Raw genomic sequence first — 22,368 nt, forward strand, 5'->3', positions numbered from 1 at the left:
CATATAAAAGCAGGAAAATTGGATACTATTTTGCATTTCCGAGATGCTGCTATAACGTTATAAATGAAAATCATTTTTAAAAAATTTACTAGCGATGAAAAAAATATCCATTACTGTAATCTGAAGCGTAAGAGGTCGTATGTGAAGCTCGGCCAAATAGCCGAATCGACACCAAAGCCAAATATGCATAGCGCTAAGGGAATGCTCTGCAGTTGGTTGAACCAAAAAGGTCCTATCTATTATGAGCTGCTGAAGTCTGGCCAGACCATGACAGGGAACTAGCTCCGAACGCAACTGATTTGTAGCGAGCATTGGCCGAAAAATGCCCCGAATATGCTGCCAGACATGAAACCGTAATACTTAATTCATAATGACAACGCAGTATCACATGTTTCAATTCCTGTTAAAAACTATTTATTGTAACAAAAACAAAACACATTTAAAATTTACACTCAAAGTACACGCTGCACAGTGTGGTAGATCGCAAATCTAACTGGACAAAAGTAATAAATCACGTTGGGTTCACTTCTCACTTATGAATCATATAAAAAATGAGTTCTAATATATAAACGATTATAAAAAAACAACTTTTTTTTCGCAATGTATTTTGGTAGTTTTTACCCATTCGTCAAAAATTTTCTTTCGTGAAAAAGTAGAAGTCATACTGGAAAAGTGAACAAATTTATGGCGGTCGCAAGAATGCGCAAGATGTTTTTGATTTACCTTGAAGTGAACACTTGAAAGATTAACTCAAATATAGTTTTACACCGGAACAATCCGGAGTAAACAGCTTTAACTCTACTTGAAAAAAGGAAATATTTTATTTTTTCTTTGTGTAGGTCATGCTGGAAAAGTGAAAAAAAATGTATGGCGGTCGCAAAAATGCGCGAGTTGTTTTTGATACACCTTAAAGTGAACACTTGACAGATTAATCCAAATATAGTTTTACAGCGGAACTATGCGGAATAAACAGCTTTAACTGTACTTGAAAAAAGGAAATATTTTATTTTTTCCAATTTCTGATCTTCTCACAAAAAATAGTTTTTTTAATAGTTACAATGGAAATAATTAAATGAAAATTGTTACATATTTCCTTGAAATAGAGCTTAATAATAATATAAAAATATTATGACAATAAAATCACCGTAATCTTTTTAATCATAAACCAAAGTCACACAAAAAATGCACTTCTTTTTGAAATCTTAATGTACCTGTTGACAACAACTGACTTTAAAGCTTAGTTTTTCCTAATCGGAGCTAAAAACCAAAAAAAAAAACATGAATTACAGTTCCCTATTGTATTGAGAAGCTCATTAAATGATCAGAAGGAATGTTGCCAGACATTTATTTTTTAATTTTGTCCCGCTAGATTTGTGATTTACCACAGTGTGCGCTGGTAAGCACATACAATATTCTGAAAATAAGCGAATTCACTTAATTGTGAATAAATTCGAAAATAATTCATCGATTTTTATGCTCGATATCTCATTTTGTTCCTATTACATGTGGCTTTGCGATAATGTAATAAATATAAACAAGTTCTATCGTTTTCGATTTTTCATGATTTTTTAAAAATAAAAAAATTTTAAATTTTCGCTTAAAAAATATATTTTTTACTTCAATTTGTTATTATAACTCTGAAACTACTGAGCCGATTAAAATGCAAAATATATGTGAAAATTTGTATATAGCATGGGGAAAATGTTTTCAAAATTCAAGCAATCGAAAGAAGAACATTAACTACTCAATTTTATGTATATCAAACAAACAAGTTAAATTTTGTGAAAATGAGCGAATTCACTTAACCTTCGCTTTACCAAAGGTTTTTTATGTACATGGTTTACCAATACCCACCCGGGTGACACTACACTTCTATAAATATATGCGACGAACGAAATTTTAAAAAATTGAAAAAACCTTATAAAAAGTTTAAAATGGTTCTATTAAACTCTATAGAACTCTAGAATTGGTTCAGTGAGTACAAATTTCATTTAAATCGAAACAAAATTAAAAAAAATATTAAACCAATAAAATCGATGTGGTCACCCGGGTGGGTATTGGTAAAGCGAAGGTTAATTGTGAATAAATTCGAAAAGAATCAATCGATTTTTATGATCGATATCTCATTTTGTTACTTTTATATGTAGCTTTGCAACAAAGTAATAAACCTGAACAAGTTCGGTTGTTTTCGATTTTTCATGAGTTTTTTAAAACACAAAAATTAGCAATTTTCAAGTAAAAAATATATTTTTTGTTTCAATTTGTTATTATAACTCCGAAACGCAATATACAAACGGACTTAAGGTTATGTAAATTTGTACTTTTATAAGCTTATTTCAATAATAGTGGACAAACCCTTTTTGAATCATCATAAATTATGTGGAGAAACATCTAAAAAAATTCACAATTTTAGAAAAAAAATTTTAAAAATCTATCCATAGAATTCAAAAATTTTACCATTTTTGTAACCATGATGCAGCAAATCTATAAAGTGAAGCCATTTACATTTCCGATTCAAGTTGCCTGTGAAACGTTAATGGCCATGGACATTTTGTAATAATGGTTACAATTTGTAACCAATTTTATCACATTAGAACGTCAGTTACATGAAGATATAGATTCATTTGCGTTAAAATGTAAAAATAATTATTTAATGGCAAAAGCTTAAAAAAAACTTGTTTCCCCTTATCACCAAACTTCAGAGCAGGTGAAGTAAATTCGCAATTTAATTTTTTTGCAGCACTCTAATATGTATGTATATATAGGTGAGTATGTCTATGTATTTGCAGTAGAAGTTCGTGTGTGTGTGTCTGTGCATTTTAAAGGGGTGTAGATGAATTTAAATTTTATGTTGAATATTGATTTGAATCAATTAATTCTTGCGGTTTGAGTTGCAAAATAACTCCCTTGAATCTAATTAATTTTAATGCACGAATACACATAAACACATAGTTTTATAAAATACACAAACACACACACACGCTCATCTATGTACGCTTAGACGCACATATTATTCCTCTAATACAATATGAAAGGGCTAAACATATACATACATATGCATACGCATGCAACCATACATCCTTACATCAAGTGTGTTTGCGTGTGTGTCTAAGTATTGAATATGCATGATTTTAGTTGTCTCTGACCACCATACATTTAATTTCATTCAAATGTTTCCTCTATATATTCCGTCTAACAGAAATGTGAGCGAAAACTAAAATAGATTTTATATATTTTCCATTTTTTTTTTTGCTAAAAATAAAATGTTGAAAAAACAACGCATACAAATCTAAAATGTTGCTGATGTTGTTTCCTGTTCCTGTCTTTCACAAAAAAAAAACACAACATCACATGGCTGATTTTATTCTATTTAGTTTGATTTTTTTTTTGTGTAGCCTGCTTTTAGGAACATTGTATGCCTGTGTGCATCATCAACGCATAGAAGTATGTAGTCATACATTCAATCATTCATTCTATCATTTAGTTCGTTCATTCATTATGCAATTTGGCTACCAATTGATTTCATGGTTCATGTCGGCATATTCATTTAAATAATATTTTATAAATGTCTATATGAAAATGGTGTAAGTACATATGGGCAATACCACGATTGAAAAAACAAAAACCCTTGAAACTTTTTTTTTTCAAGATGATTTGAATAGAAAAAAATAATAAAATGTTACTATGTGAAAGTATTTAGATCGTTTTACAACATTTTAAAGACAAAAATTGATTATATTTATTTTTTTAATGTTTTAGGTATGTTTTAGGCTAAAATAGTGGCGAAAACTAGGCTCCCAATTAGCTTATAGTATGAAATGAATTTGACTCTGATTGTTTTTTTGCTATTGTCAAATTGTTTATTGAAACAGAATGTATATTTTCTATTAATTTTGTTATTTTTTGTATACATATATTTACCGAATATACATTGTTTTATTATAAGAGAAAAATCTGTCACGTACGGTATGTCACGTACGATATTACATTTTATTTATTATAAAATCATCGAAAGATTGTTTTTATTTAAATATGACGGATTGTAAAGGAAAAAATATTTCGTTTAGTGTAAGAAATTACATGTACCTCAAACTAAGTTCCGTTTTATGTCACGTACGATATACCCATATTTCGCTTAATATTTTGGACAACAATATTTCGAAAGAACTTTTTATTATTTTAAAATATAGTTCCCTCTGAATGGAACATAAAGACCAATTTATTTTTCAGATACTCTTATTTTTGCAAAATCTATTCCACTATATAGGCGTACAAATGTTACGTACGATGATATGGAATTGCCCATATGTGTGTTTGTAGGAGTTTTCTAAATTTATATTATTTAGAAATATATACTTAGTTGTACATAGCAGCCATGCAGAATGAGATTTTTTTTAAATAATATTTATTTAAGTTTTTAAATTTATACCGTGATACGAGTATTTAAGTCTTATGTGCTGTTTTTCTATAGCGAGTGAGCGCTTTGAGTGGACGTTTTACATGTATTTTGTTTTTGTTGCAATAACAAAACACATGTTAAATTTCCACTCAAAGTACTCGTTCGCTATAGAAAAATAGCACATTAATTTAAATACGTTGGTTATACTAATTGCAAAGATATGCCTAAAAATATATTTGAAGTTTTTTTTGAAGATTATTCTATTATACAAAATATTTTTTTTTATTTTGGGATCCCCTCATTTGATTATTTTTACATTGGCTTGTAATCTTCAGAAAATGGAAGATATCTTTTGTTAAGATATCCTTCAATAAAGGACCATTTTTGCGTTCATAACACAAATGAAACTGCACAATTTCACACTTTTCATATATAAGATTTGAATTGAGAACCTCGATGGAATCTAAATAAAACTTTAAACATTTTAAGGAGCTTCAAACTTTGTATTATTGGGAACTTGTCTTCCATAATATGTTATATTTTAAAAGTTCTTTACTTTAATCCTTAGGTGTTTATTCTTCATTTGTTTCATTAGCATTCATTATGTGATGAGTTTTTCAAACTTCTCAAGTGAAGTTGAGATAAGTTTCATTTTGTTATAAAACATATATGTATTATTTTTGTTAAGCTCTCAAAAAAGTATATATATTTATATTCGCGTAAAATAATGCTACAAATTATTAATCTCTTGTTTATGCCACTTTGCCAGTATGTACTCGACTTGTATGCTTAATTTAATTAAGCGGATATGAAAAGTTTTATACTTAAAAAATCATCACATACACATTCACCCGCACACACAAGTAAACACTCATACCTTTAAATCTATACATTTATTCATATTTGTATGCATTCAACACATAAGTAGATATAAACAAAAAAGTTTTTTTTTTAGCATTATTCGCATATAATTTTTAAGTAGATATTACTATAGAGCAGATATTCCTGTGCAGGATGATGCTGCTGCTGATATATTTTATCCTTTAATATGTGAAAAAATGCTCAGGAATGGTAAAAGTATTTTTTTTGTGTTTCCTGATGTTTATATTTATATTTAGTATATGAAAAGTGGTTTTATGTTGGCAGTAAAAAAGTGGAGAAGAAAAAAAAAACAACACGCAACACCGTAGTATGATGATGTTGACAGTTGTATGTTTTAATTAAAATTTTATAAATAAAAATAAGTTAAAAAGTAGATTTGGCTGTTTGGACCTATTGAAGCCCTAAACAGGGCAGCGATTTTCATTAAAATTCAGTAAATGTAAATCGAATTAGCAATCTGGAGACTATCAACTCTCTGGAAAACCCACAATGACTCAATATAAATAAATAAAAGTTTACCTTACGAAAATTTACACACAATGGTTTTACAGAGATCATGTCTTATTATAAACTAGCTGGCCCGACAGACGTTGTTCTGTCCAAGTTAAAAAATCTAAAATCAAATCCCATCATACGCATTTCGTCTTTTATCCAATAAAAAAATTAATACTGAAATATCATTGGATAAAAGAAGAAATGCGCAAGATAGGATTTGAGTTTAGACTTATGGTTTCTTTCTAAGAAATTTTCCGTAGAATGCGTTTCTGCTATACCATTTTTCGTGAAAAAAATATACCCACCCTAATGTACATATTTTGAGTTTTTATATAAGTAATCGAATTTTGGTATGAAAAATAAGTGATAACACTTGATTAAAAGCTTATTGGCTAAGTTATTAGCGATTTTATATGTGAGTTTTTATATAAAAAAATCTTTTTTTGTCAGAAATATAAGTGATCACAGGTCGAGCTCCTTTTCTTGGCCAAGTTATTAGCCTAATTTCGCTAATTTTGAGTTTTTTTATAATAAATCAATGTTTGTTAAGAAATATAATCACAGATCTAGCTCCTTTTCTTGATTAAACGCTTATTGGACAAGTTATTATCGAATTTAGATATTATGAGTGTTTATATATATACACAGAGAATACAGATTCATGATAGCAACCGAATTTGTTGCCAATCGAATGATTCAACCTTAGTGACCGAATTTTACAGTTGTGGCTATAGAATTTTAAAAGGGGTAACAAAAGTTTGGTTGCTTTAATCGAAATTCTTCTTTGTCAACTGTCTTTCTGTTGATAGAACCGAAAAATTCTATGTGTACAACCGAATCATTCGATTGGCAACAAATTCGGTTGCTATCATGAATCTGTATTCTCTGTGTATGAGTGATCACCGATCGAGCTCCTTTTATTGACTAAACCATTTACGCGGTTTGTTGGGCCTAAAAAAATAGCGTGTAAATCAAATTCGCGTAAAACAAGGTTCTAATTTAGAACGAAATGCTTTTGTGGGGCCAATAATTTTTTATATCTCGTAAAACAATACATCCGTCATATAACAAAAAAGAAATAAAAAACAAAAAATTCATAAAAATTAACGAAGTTTTCAAAAAAGAAATCTGTTATTCGCTTGTTTTTTTTTTCGTTTCTTGTTATTTTTTATAGCGTTTGTTATATCGTGTTATATTGAATTCGCGTAAATAAAGTACCGCGTAAATGGAGGCTCACCTGTATTATGAGTGTTTATATTAAAAATCGATTTTTGGTCAGAAATATGAGTGATCACAGATCGAGCTCCTTTTATTGATTAAACGCTTATTGCCCAAGTTATTAGCGAATTTAGATATTTTGAGTTTTTATATAAAAAATCGAATTTTGGTCTGAAATTTGATTGATCACAGACCGATGTATTTTGCAGATGTATTTAATACGTGGGCGTATGGACTTGGACGTGTACTTGGACAATTTTTATTTATGTAAAAACTTTTGCGGACTATGTATTGCGAACATTAAAAAAAAATTAGTTAAATCGGTCCAGGCGTCCTGCGATTTTAGATATATCTAAAAAAAATTGGCGTTTTTGTAGCCGTTTTCCGATTTTAGATAAATAAAAAAAAAGTGGGCGTAAAAGTGAGCGTTGTCAATTTTACATTTCGTAAAAACCTAAGTTGGGCTATGACAAACATTTTAAAAAAAAATTGTCTAAATCGGCCGTTCTCTACTGATGCAATTACCAACGAACGGCAGTTGATTTTTATTTATACAGATAAACCTAATAGTATATTTTAAAACAGATGAAAATTATCAATTATGTCATGTAAAGAATTTATAATTGACACGAAATGCTGACTATAACAATTTCAAAATATTTACAAGCTTATGGTCACTGTAGTTATGTATATGATTGCAGTAACCATAATATGTTTAAGTTACCATTCACATGATTGTAGCAACAAGTTTTATGATGTAATACTTTACCACATTGTGTTGTTCTCAGATTTGTATCATACTCTGAGAATAACATATTACAATATAATGAATGAAATTTTTTTCCCTAAACTTATATTCATTTACTACAATCATATATATGATTGCTACAATCATGTGAATGGTAGCTTAAACACCGCAATCATATAATTAATTACAGTGGTCATAAAATGGTTAATTACAGTGGTCATAAAATGGTTAAAAAAAAACTTATAAAAATGTGGAAATGGTTATGGTAAACATGTACAACTATATTTTTTCGGTTGGTGTAGTTTCGGAAAATTACTTGTCCTGTGGCTATGTTATAAATTGATTTTTAAGCCCAATAAAACTTTCGAAAGTCATACAGATCTCATTTTTTGACACTTATGATCAGTATACTCTGTCAAAAAATCATGAATAGATTGAAACTTGAACAACGCTACCATACTTTGAAAATCTTTCATCGATTCGAGCAACTTATAGACGACTGTTTCATTGTGTTCAGTGATTGTGTTCAGTGATGAGGCTTATTTCTGGCTTAATAAATAAAACTGCCGCACATGGAGTAAGATCGGTCTCCATTACATCAAGAAAAATACATCGTTTGGTGTGGTTTACACGCTTCTGGCATCATCGGACCTTATTTCTTCAAAAATGAAGCCAGATCTCGCGTTACAGTCAATGGAGATCGTTACCGCGTTGAAAATATGGATGACATTGATCTGGGCGAGGTGTGGTTTCAACAGGATGGCGTTACATGCCATACGGCGACAACTTGATTTCGAAGAATGGGCCTGTTAGTAGGCATCCAAGGTCGTGCTGTGGGTACTGTGGGCCACTTGAAGTCACTGCTTCAATGCTGAATTAATAATACTTCATTTATAAACTGTAGTGCATCATAAAAAACATTATACTTGTTTGTTTTCAATGACGTTCATTAAAAAAGATGGATGATTTTATGCAGTGAAAAACAACAAACTTTTAAAATTATTTATATTATAAATAAAACAAATATATGACAGGCTTCTTATTGATTTTTGCAATAAGAAATCTGCACAGATTTTAGTTTCTATCATATAATTGCATTAGAAAAATGTCTTGAGTCTTTAAAGGAATTAAGTTATACCCATTTTGCATGTTGAACAAGAAATATTTAAAACCTGGCGTTGAATAAATCACACGATTTTGGCATAAGTAATATCGCTGAAAAGAGAATCTAGATTTCGAATATATTAAAACATGACAATAGCGGAAACAAATTTATTAAAAAATATTGGGAGATTTAAAAATTCCTTTTTTTTTAATAAACAAACCAATACATTCGGATAAAATTATATTGTTTAGAATTTTCCGAAAGCTGAATTCACAATTTTTTATTATTACACAGAAAAAATTATATTTCAATTCAAACATTTATCCCATATTGAACTGGTTTCAAATATTTCATAATTAAATCAAGTATTCATTTGCTCAAAAACAAAATTTCTTGATATTTTCTATTGAATTTTGTGTTTTGAATTTGAATATTTTGACAACTGAATATACAATTTTAGTTATTGGTTGAATTTCAAATACAAAAATTATTGAATAGATAATTTTCGTAATAGAAACACAAAAAATAACAAAAATGTGTTTTCAATTACGAAAATTATCTATTCAATAATTTTTGTATTTGAAATTCAACCAATAACGAAAATTGTATATTCAATTGTCTCAATAATCAAATTCAAAACTCAAAAGTCAATAGAATATATCAAGAAATTTTGTTTTTGAGCAAATGAATACTTGATTTAATTATGAAATAATTGAACCCAGTTCAATATGTAACAAATATTAGAATTGAAACGGTTTAGGAAATAGTTTTTTCTGTGTAAATTATATATGTATGTTACTAGATGAGTCGGTTACGCTTTCTGAGTCGACTACATGATGTAGACCTTGTGCGCAGAGTGCAGGTCGCAATTTTAAAGATATTTCGATAAAATTTGGTGTAATTTGGCCTATTGAAATTGGCTGAAATCGATTCAATAAAGAGTGAGCCAAAAAAACTCATACTTGTATTAAGTTAAATAAAACTTAAACCGTTCAATATAAAAATTCTCAAAAATTCGTAAAATTATACAAATGTTAGAATTCATTAAACATAAAAATGTTGGCATATTAATCGGTATTTATAAATTTATTTACTTTTTCCGTAAATTTATTATAAAGTTGCTTCCGTTACCTTTTTGGACAAGGTGGTCCACTTACGTATAAAATCGGACATGTCCTGAGATACCTTTCCTGTGTTCTTTAATTCTTTTATTACAACAGCCTAATACTTTTCCACTAGCCAAAGTTCTGGACAATTAGGTGGATTTGCCTGTCAATGTACAAAATTAATACCACTAAAGGGCCTTTTTCCATAGTGGCATGATGCCTAATCAGGCCGGAAATCTGTGTATATTTTGCCTGATGTCACAAATAATTGGCTTCTTTTGCAATAAAAGCAAATGGCTTGCCACATAAGAAACTTCTTAAGGAATTTTGTTTGTTTTTTTGTCCGGTATTGTTCTTAAACATTACCTCGTCCATCAGCTACATACAAATCTAGAACAGGAATTTGTGAAAAGTCTGCCAGAACTTAAATCTCATCATCTATCAAACAACAGGGGTAATTTTTTTATAAAATTGTATGTCAATTTTTTAGCTTGTTATTTTGCTTCTAAGTTCTTTATCGCATTGCGATCTGGAACATTTTCACTTTATACGACTTGAATCCATCATTAGCTTTGGCTCTGCGCTGAAGAGAATCAGAGCATTTAACTTTACGAGCTGCTGTTCTGATAGAAGTGTTCAGTGCTTTTCGGAGATGTTCGACTTCTTTTTCCTTGCCAATATCTGTTAGACCTTGTTTTTCTTCCTGATCCAGGTTTTATTTCAAAATTCGAGTCTTCCATATAATGGTTAATGGCTTTTGAGACGATGAATCTTCAGATCTTTTGCTATTTTTTTGAAAGGCCCACAGAGCATACTTTCTTACTTGTTTAGATTTGAAAAATCTAATGATGCGGTCACAGAGAAAAGTATTATTTTTCCGATGATACATACAAACAGATATTTACACAAGTAAGAAAGTATGGTCGGTCAAGCCCGACCATATAATACCCTACACTAAGTAAAAGAGCAGAAATATTTTTCTTTTAAAATTTCAATAATTTATATTTTTGAGTGATTTATGGAAGTGGGGGTTATATGGGGGCTATGACCAATTATGGACCGATCACCATGAAATTAGGTCGTGCTATATATATCTGAAAGTTTAGTATGTTGAATTTTGTGAGTATACCAACATTTTTAAGCGATTTATGCACGTTAAGTGTTTTTCGGAAGCGGGTCTATATGGGAGCTATGACTAATTATGGATCGATTTCAGCCAGTTTCAATAGCCTTGGTCCCTGGGCCGAAAAAATAATATGTCAATCGACTCAGAAAGTGATTCTAAGTCGATCGGTATACTTTAAGGTGGGTGTTAGATTAATATTTTTGGGCGTTACAAACATCTGCACAAACGCATAATACCCTCCCCATTATGGCGGTGTAGGGCATAAATAGTTGACGGCAGTTCAGATGATTTAATTTATAAAATATCTATTGAACTCCTTAGAATGTTGTATAAAACCCTGATAATAATCACTTATCTTTAATAATACGAGTACTTTCAAAATAGTCTATTGTCTCCACTTTAAGGTTGCAAATAAAATATTTGTGCAATATTTTTAATGGCCACCACAATAACAAATCTAGTAAAATTCCTTTGTTAACAACACATAAGTACTCGTACAACACGTTAAAAAATTTTAAAATTTTCGCACAAATAATGCAGTAATTTTTAGATATATTTTTATTTTGGTCAAAATTATTTCAACCTCATGCATACAAATTTACATCCATAGATTCATACATTCATACCTGTTGTATTCAAATAGACAAATTGTTGATCCACATGGAAATTACAAAAAGTTAAGTCTGTCTGTATAAATACAAAATATTTGACGCTAGTTTTATGTTAAATATTCCTGATTTCTGTGTTTTTTTTTTGCTCACTCTGCGAATAAATATTTCGTTTAACACAACAGAAATAAAAGGGGTTCGTTCTAAAAATTTTTACATAATGCCCACCACAAACAACATAGAAAATCTCAATGTGGCTTTGGGAAATATTTTTGTTTAAATATGAAAAAAACACACCAAACAAAATCACACGAATTTACAAACAACAAAAATGTTCTAGCAAATAATGAAATGATTATTTATGATGATGATGATGAGAATGACTGACTCTTGAACCATTTCCTAGGATATTAAAGTGCATTTGATTAAATGTTATTTTTTGTTGCTGTCAGTGTGTGTTTGTATGATTTAATAATTATAATTATTATAATTCATGCCAGTTTTCCACCTTTTATTTAATTTTATTTATATAGTTTTTTTCTTTTCATTCTCGTTATTATTTTTTTTTTGCAAACTTTCATAATCAAATTTTATTTTTAATTTATTGAAAATCTAATGACTATTCAACTGTTAAATTGGTAATTAGTTTTTGATATTTTAATATATTTATTTCACGTTTTTTTTTGTTGCTGTTGTTGCTGCAAATAATTTAAAATTTATAAATTCTGGCAAAAAACTAGTTGGTAATAATAAATAAAATAAATGAAATGAAATGACAAATATGAATTTTTATCTAATATTATCCAACTAATTAGTAATGCAATTATTATAGTTTTATTAGTACTTTTAATAATTATGGCATAGAAAATGAGAGCACAACAACAACAACAAAAAAACACCAACTCGATATAAATTTAATTAAAATTTTAAATATCATCATCAATTGATAAATATTTGTAAAAGGTATTTGTTTGTATTCATTGTAGCATGGTTTTAAATCTAATATATATTTGTTTTAATTAATTCAATTTAAGAACAAATTAGAATTCTACATATGTTTAATCGGCTGGAACGGTTCTTAAATATCCTCCAAGTATGTTTTTATATCCTTCATTATGAGTGGTAAAATGTTGGATTATTATTTGTTTCAATGGAATGAAGTTTTCTACATTTAGACCAAAATCCATAATTCTAAAATTGTATTCCATAGGGATTCACCGCCTTATGATCTTAGAATCATCATCATAGAATACATCAGACATTTCATCATAAAATGCGTTAAATTTGGAACGACCTGGGAAAAAAACTATTTTATGTTAGGTTTGAGAAATTTCCAAATTTCCAAATTTCTGGCTTTATTATTTTATCATGATTATATTTCTTTATATGGATAACAAAAACATTCGTTCTTGCAAAATATTGAAAGTGTATTTTTTTCATAAATGTGTTCTCTATTTTTGAAGGCGGCATGAAATAACCCCCCACGAAATAATCCCCCAAAAATTAGTACAGAGAGCAACAACAACGATTTTTTGGGGGGTAATTTCATTTTTTGGGGTATTATTTCATTTTTTGAATTGGGGGGTTATTTCATATGAAATAATACCCCAAAAATCATTATGAAATAAGACCCCAATATAAATTTTGGGGGATAATTTAATTTTTTAATATATAAAGAAAACTCTGTTGAAAACTACTTAGCATGTAACTAAATATTTGTCTTGTTTACGCTGCCAGCAGTTTTATCATTTAGGGCCATTATTACAACTTGCCGTTATAGTTAAAGTTACCTTTAAGGGTACCTTTTTCTATTGCTTAAAGTTACCTTTAAATATAACGGAAAGTTGTAATAATGGCCCTTAGGGTGACAACTAGTTGAATAACTACCAACGTGACTAGTTATTTTTATCACGTGTATGCCCTCGAGCCTTTTGGATTACAACGAGACTGTTAATGTCTTCTCGCTAAATTACCAGGGATGTATAAAGTAACCAATTGTCTTTCTTCTGCACTACCAAGCGCACATACGTGTCATATGACCCAAAACATGTAAATTGGAATCAGCCAAATGATCAGCGTTTGTGCTCTTATTAACTCTGAGTTGATTTCATAATGTCCGTCCGTCAGTATTACAGATGCCAATTTTGAAGATATTTCAATTAAATTTAAGACATCCATTTTGTTCGGTCCAATGTCTTGTTGAAATTGCTTGAAATCATTATTTTGCCTAGGCCACATACAAATGTCCACCCGAAATAGGACTTTATCGATCATAAATGTATAATTTATATGGGTGCGAGGATGGGTCAAAAAGTCCTTGTCATTTTGAATGAAATACAGGTTTTTGGATAAAAAAATATTTTATTTTTCAACATAGTCTGTGCCCTTTGTCCAATTTGCTTATCCCTTCCAAAAATAAGATTTGTGGAGGTCATCAAACTAGGTATTCGTTTGTGAGATGATACCATCTTTGGAGTCAAATCTGCTTCTGCCGAGAAATTTTTTCAGGTTTGGAAGCAAAAAATAGTCACTTCCTGCTAAATCACGAGAATACGGTGGAAGACGTAGCATTTCGTAGCCTAATTCATCGCTATTACATAGTACACTTGTTAGTAAGCAAACGCGGCAGCCATCTTACGGAAAGCTTTCTCATATCCAAGTGATCATTCAAAATTGAAACCACAGAGCCATGAGAGATACTTATGATCTACATAATCTCTTGCACTTGCCATGTGTCCACTATCAAGTCACTGGCTGAAGAACTTCTGTTGAAACTGCTACATGCGGATGTCTGCTTCCAGAAGTAGTTTGTAGAAGTTATTACGACGAACTTGCTGCAAGAAATTGCAGACGTGTTTCCACACAATGTGAGTACAGCTTGCAGTGAAGTTATACATTAGGTGTGTTTTGATATTCATACCAAATTATCCTCAGTTTCTTTGGGTATATGAGATGACGTCGTGTATTTCATGTCATTGTAAAACTCCCACTTGCTAACCTATACATCTTCTGCACTTTGGTCACTTTGTTTTCCTTTCTTTGCTTATTTCTTGACAAAACTGTGTTCGGCAATTTCCTTTTGACCTCTTCTTCAGGCGCTTCTATGTTATTGGCTATTGCCTTTAAAGCGTTTTGCTTTTAAAATTTATTCTTATAGTCTTTTGAGGACGTTTCCCACAATTCAGGATAACTTTCTTGTTTTTCAAATACCAAATGTGTTTTTTTGAATTTAATGAATTTATTTTTGTCCATTTTTATAAATTTGGAAAAGAACTCAAAAAAATCGTTTACCTGACGTATGGCAGATTTCTACTGCAAGTCTTCAAAACGCTAGCAGTTTCATCAAGAAACAAACACGTGTTTTCACTTAACTGCTGCAAGTAACTTCTGCAAGCCGTCTCTTTTGGAAGTCGACTTCTAATACGTGTTTAAACAAGAAAAACTTCAGGAAGCAACTTCCGCAAGAAAACTTTGTAGTGGACATATGGCTTATCAATTTCCTATCGGTCAACGCCATATCGTTCAATTGTTTCGGGTGTAGAGACCCCAACTGGGAGTCTAGAACGTTAGGTATCTTCCGTACTTATATAGCCACAACGAAATTCAGTAAACCTTTTTTTTACCATTGAAATTTATGGTGGAGAGTTCCCTTAGTATTTATCAAAATAAGTCTTTGTTTGTTTTTTCCGCAAAATATAATTCTTAATGAGCAGAAGAAATTCACCTTTTTCCAGTTTCTAATCAAGTCTATCTCGTCTGCTATCAATGGTTGTCAAATACAAACTAAATGACGCTGCTTGTTCAAATTTTGACAGGAGTCAACTGACAGATGCCTGTTAACAGGAGCAGTATTGCAATTTCAGTTAAATATCGGGAAATTCGAAAAGTCGCACTCACCCACCCACGAGCAGTCCATAATTAGTCTTATATACAAATTAGTTTCATATGCATTTCTGATGATCAGTAAATCCATCACTATAAGGCCTATTTCCGAAAATCACTTTAACGAGCATAAAGCCATTAAAAATGTCGGTATACAAAAATGCGTGTTCTCGTTGGTTTTCCAGCTTGTTTTTATACGAATAATTATACGGTAACTGATAACGAAATTAAAAACCCATTGAGCATTTTAGCTCTAGAATATATCTGTTTTCGTTCAGAACAGAGAGAAATTTTCGGTCGCTTCTTGTTCCTCTACAAATTGGTAGTTCAAAAGTCAAAAAAACTATTGAACTAGAAGAGCTACCTATGTCATTATTAAACTATGAACTCAAATAAGCGGTCATTGAATTGGCACAAGTCTAAAGGAAACCAGCCATTCATATCATAATTGATCGTAGCTCCTACATAATATTTTGTTCAGAGATTTGGATATTTTAATTCAAGTTTTAAAAACTCTTTTGGAAACTTTAAAATACAGTATAAAAATAATAAATTCCTTAAAGGTTAAAAGGCTTTCAAATTAATAATCATAATAATTTATTTAACAACCTGTAAGAAAATATAATGTAGCTATTTTACGTTTATATAAAACACTTCCTGTAAACATAAACATTCATGATAATAATGCCAGAAAATAAAGGTAGAATTTATTATAAGCCTGTGTTATATTCACAGAGATGTGTTAATGTTTTTAATGATGTTTCATAAAATTTATTAAAGTGGTTTTAAGCAGCCTAATGACAAGTGTAGATTTCATTAACACATGTGGTCGCCAAGGGATTTAACATATGACACGTAGCCATAAAACACCTTAAATACTCGTACTCGTTATCTTTTCTATATCTTAAATGGCTGTTTTGTAGATTTTGTTTCACAACTTAAGAAAAGCTAAGGATGAAGTAGTTTTTACAAGAATTTTCAATGTATTCATGTGTGTGTTTTTTGTACATGTCACCTACACACACACAGACATAATTTTCAAACTTTTTTTTGGAAAGTTTTAAAAACAGAAAAACAGTCTCAAGTGGTTACTAAGTAAAGGATATAATAACTCATACTCATGTTTTATTTAAGTGTGTAACATTAAGAATAAGACATTTGAAAATAAAGGATTCAACTGAGCAACACAAATTCAGGATGGTAGCTAACAACTTTAGCAAAAAGGGGGAAAAACAACTACTTAGATTGCAGCCACCTCCCTGTATCATATGTGTATCCTGATACACAATATAACACTTCGATATCAAAAAGGGTTAAACAAGAAGAGACCTCAAAGACATACACAAATATTAAATGATTTTTTACGTTGTTTTCTACACACACACATACCTACTCATATTAAGAATGTGCTAAAAAACGTTAGTCATTTTCATTTAATGGCATGAGTTACAAATAGAAAAAGTGAAAAATTTCCAAAAAGGCGAAAGTAATGTGTAGAATTTTTAATTAGGCATTTTATGTGTAGGTTTGTGTTTGAGAAAAACAACTCCAAAGTTTAAAGGAAAGAAACCCTTTCCAACCTGCTGCTCAAACTACAATAACACAAGAAAAACAACTTAAGTTGCAGATGTATCATGTAAATATGATTGTATGTGTGTATTAGGGAGGCCCTTATTTAGACTTTTTAGATGTTCGATGCTCTCAAGTTCGAAAACTAAATGCTGGAAATTTTAACAAAAAGTTAATGTACAACTCCATTCGGAGACCCATAGGATCCATTGTGATACCCTAGGTGTGACTAGATGTGAAGAGAAATTAGAGAGAAAAAGAAAGAAGTCTGGTGATAGAAAGAGAAATAAAGTAAAAACCCAGTCCAAAGAAAAGGACAGGAAATAAGTATAGATTGGGATTCTCAGATTACCGTTACCCAATATAGCCTCCTATACCCCTGACAAAAAGCCTAATAGATTTCCTAGACCGCATCTAGATATATCACCCAGTTTGCCTGAGACCCTGTAGACTAGGGCAGTTACACAGAATTTTGCCACTGTTTCTAGATCAACCTAAAGAAGTTCTGTGTGCCCATATCCCATTTACCAATGAAGGCTCCAATTGAGCGGAGCCCGGTTGTGACTTTCCTATTCAACTCAATTAGTGTTTTGATTGGCTTTGTTTCCAACTTTGTCCAAATAGCCCTGGACACCCTGAAATTCGGCCTACTACAAATGGATTGGTTCGTAGAGTTCCGGAATCTTTCAAAGATCAACCTATATAGTGGCTATAGGAGGTTTAACATCCGAATCTCTATGAAATTTTAAAGCCCTCCCTGCTGCCTGAATATCTACATAAATTTGCACTACAGACCCCTATGTGACTTGTGCCCCTATCAAATCCGTGGCTTTTCAGATCGCTAGTTTATCTGCCTGGAAAATGCTGCATTCGTTTGGGAGTCTGTATGACACTTTGATGTCGTTGTATACTACATAAACTCCGGCTCCAATGCAAGATTCTGTTTTTGATCCATCAGAGACACCTTCACCCCCTTTAAAAAGATGTTAAGATCCAACCCACTTGTCGCTATTTGGAAACACAATTGGCCAGTAACTTACTTGAATATGGTCTTCGAATATGGAATACCGAAATTTGACCATATTGTTGAAGATATATGTGTCAAATTGACTGTCATTTATTCAGTTTATTTTTCCAAATCAGCATGGACGGATATAGCATTCAACAACACGTGAAAATGATAAAATTATTTTATCAAAATGGGTTTTCTGTTAGGGCAACTTTACCCATTTTAAAATTGTCTAATTTTAGATGATACTAGTCCATGACATCCAAGAGCGTCCAATGCTTTCCGTGAAATACACTGTTTGGTGTGGATTTTTTGGGCTGGCAACGGCATCGGTTCATATTTCGTTGACAAATACATTTGCCAGACCCCCACAGTCAACGGTTAGGGCAATAGTTCAATGATTACCAACTTCTTGTGGTATGAATTTGGTTTCAACAGGATTGCGCACAGTGTTGCTTATTTTCAAATAGCGGCCAAAAGTTTTTTTTGCCGCCAATTTTTAATTTTAAATACTCATATTAAAGTTAACACCTGAGAACCTCAGAAGCCAAAAATTCAAGTCTCACAGCTCATGCCAAATTGGACATTCTGCACATTCGATTTGAGGGCATGGCCAGCTCACGTGGATGTGATGTGAACTGGCCATCGAGAGTTTAGGCCTCGTTAGACTTCTTCTAATGAAGTTTTCTTAAGCCGCATGTCTATGCGAATAAGCCACAAAACACAAGCAGGCCTCAAATCCAACATAAGCCATGATAGGATAAGATTTTCAAATGAATTAAAAATTATATTGGGATATGAAATATGCATAAAATTTTATATTTAAGCATCTATGAGCAATTTCATTTTAATTTACGATTTTTTTCAACATTTAATTTTTAAAATATTGTTTAAAATAATGCTTCTTTGAACCAAAATTATAAACTTTATAAAACGTTATCCGCTTCTGCTAAAATTTTCAGCATTTGGTTTTTAGATGACTGAGAACAGTAATCGAAAATCCAAAAAGTGCTAAATAAGGGCCATCCTAATGTGTATGTTTGTCGTTGTTGTCGATGAGTTGAAGAGATAAAGTTTTATTTAATTTTCCCGGCTAATAATTATTAAGCATGAGAGCTGTTTGTTTTACAAGTTATAATCATAATTTGTTATGCGAAATATGTTTAAAGAATTTTTTATTTAAAATAAATTTTAATTAATCCTTTTATTAAAATTAAAGAGAAAAACTATTTAGTTTTTTCTTTTTTCTCTTTTTTGAAATTCCTTTAACAAACAAAACATTAATTTGTCTTTATCTTCTTTCTCAATAAGTTTAATTTTTGTGGTTTTTCTTTGTAGCTTTTATATCTCTTTTTTATTTGTTCCATTTCGTTTCATTTGACATTTTTTTATTTTCAGATTCTGTTCAATCTATTGTATTTATTGGTATATTTTCGTTGCCTTTCTTTGGTGATATATTTTTTTTTGTTTTGTTGTAGAGTGTTCCAATTATTGTAACTTTATCTATCGATATTTTTAACGTAATTGGTTGCCACAATGTGTTCTAGTTAATTGAGCAGAAAATTACTTTCCGTAGGTGTTAGTTCGTACGTTTCACTGGATGACTATCAATTAGTTAGTTATTTGTGTAGTTTATATTTGTAGGTATTTAGTTGTGAAATGGATTAATAGAGAGCTGTAGGTTGGAAATATATTTTGGTAGCACTTTATATAAATTGTCTGCAAACTAGATTTAATTTTAAAATTTAGTTACAATTATTATATTTATGTAACATTTTTTGGAAGAAAACTCACAAAATGTCAGTTTAAAAAAATTAAATCACAATTCGTTGTAAAGTCTAAAACAAGTTGGCGTTTTACCTGTTAAGAGTTTTTATAGGCACAGTGACCTGTTTTAATGCAGATATTGACTTCTTAAATCGATCCATTATTTCACTTAGCCTCCATACAATATAGATGATAAATCTACACTATGACTTCGTCGTTCCATAGGCTTCAGAACCCGAAGGTATCAACCATATAAGTATATCATTGCATATAGTAAAAGAAGTCAATAGAACTGGGAACCAAAAAAAAAACATTGGAATACAATGATTTATTGGCTGAAACATTTGAGTTCCCATTGGTTCCTTTAGTCGCTAATATTACTATTTATGCCTCCCAAATTGGTTGTATCATGCACAGGATATAAAGAATTATTTAAACTGCGAGGTTAATTTTGTTGTTGGTATTAAAAAAGTGAGAGAGCTATATTTAAAATGTTCAGTTCAGGCCAAAAACTGTTTGTGATTACATTTTAAGAGAATTTGAAAATCCGAATACATTATATTAAGCAAATTCCATTTGAAAATATATTTACATTGTTTTTCTTTAAAATTTTTACAATTATTGCAAAATAAATCTATTTTTTGAGTTAATACCATTTTTCTGAAACTTCTCGATATTTTTTTGTATTATTTTATCAACAAAACAGTATCAACTCAAAATACAACCAAATTTAAATAAAACAATTTGAATATTTTTAACTTGAATAAAGGCTCAATTCAAAATAATATATTTTTTTTATGTAAATATACGATGTATTTCTATTTAAATTTTTGTATTAACTCAAAATAATACCTTTTTGTTGATACAAGGTAGTCACTAAATATCAAGAAAATGATCTCAAATGTGGTTTTCGAGATGAAAGAGTAATCGGAATACGTTGAAATTTTTACAGTAGATAGATATTGATGTTGTTAGTTGATTTCTTGCAAAAAGTGAATTTCTTAAAAATTTTGAGTTAATACAGTATTGTTGAACGAGTGCGATATGTATATCGAGTTAGTATGTGTCCCAGGATAACAAAATGTTCAGTGTAATGAAATTACTCAAGAATGCACTTAGCACGACATATATTCCGGTGGTTACGCTATCGAAAATGATCAATTCGGAGATGTGTAAATTTTCCTTTATTGGAGTAACAACACATGTTTGTGTCAAATAGAAAAAGAATTGTTTAAAAATAATGACTAAGACCAAAGTTATATGCATTCGAATATTAAAAATTTTAAAAAGGCGATTTTTCGCTAATGTTTTGGGAAAAAATATGAAATTGTTTTCTTTTTAAGTTATCGAAAAAATTTCTAAGAAGATGTATAAGGAATTTATATTTTATAAAAAGCTAACTAAATATTCTAAATGAAAAAAAAAATTTTAAATTGTTGATACCGAGGGGACCAGATCCATTCGAAAAACGTCTATTTTTTATGTAAAATTTAAATTTTTTGCAAAAATTTTCAAATCGCATATTCGATATCAAAATATAGTAATCGATTTTAGATGGCCCAATATGTTTTCAATTATTTTGTAAAGCATTCCGATAACCCCGACCCTCGTATATATATTATAGCCAAAAAACTAAAAATTACCATTTTTGGGATTTTTCAACTTATCCTTATGTTTTTTACGTGGCAAATTAATTAGGGAAAACTTAACAACTCGCAGAGAATTTACCTAACATAGAACCGGTTAATTTTTGTTTCATCGGAAAAAATAACCCATTTTCAATATTCTATGGACCAATGTAAATGAAATTGGGATGAAAAAGACATTAAGATGAACAAATTTGGGTGAAAATATTGAGGTAGTCGCTTTTTTTTCTGATATCTCCAATATTTATGGGCCGATTTGGTTGATTTTAAATAGCAATTTAAGTTTTACTATAGCGGATATATATGTAGATGTATCAGTCATGTGTGTAGCATATTTGATGGTTTCGGAAAGTTGATTTCAACAGACGGACAAAGGAATATGGCTATATCTATACCGATATCTATATGGGGTCTCAAATGAAAAAATGTATTAATTAAAAACTTACATATTTACTAATATTCAGTTCTAGTTTATTCTAATAAGAGTTACCCACTTTTTATCTTACCTTTTCTTTTTTGGAGCACAAAATAAAACTCATTTCAATAATATTTTTTTTTTGAGAATACTGATACATAGATTTTTGTTTGTATGTATATCATTAAATCATTTATTTTCTCACATCATATTCAAGTTGATATTAAAGATTTGTTTTCTGTTCTATAATTGAATTATATATATATTTTATTTTAATTTAAAATCATTACTTTTTTGTTTTTGTTTCTGTTTCTGTTTTGGTTTTTTTTTTTTTTTGTTAGACACTACAAATAATAAACTTTATAGAGTTTCAGTATTGTGTGATCGTAATTA

Source organism: Calliphora vicina, chromosome 4, assembly GCF_958450345.1.
Source record: "Calliphora vicina chromosome 4, idCalVici1.1, whole genome shotgun sequence".
In the NCBI taxonomy this organism is placed as follows: domain Eukaryota; kingdom Metazoa; phylum Arthropoda; class Insecta; order Diptera; family Calliphoridae; genus Calliphora; species Calliphora vicina.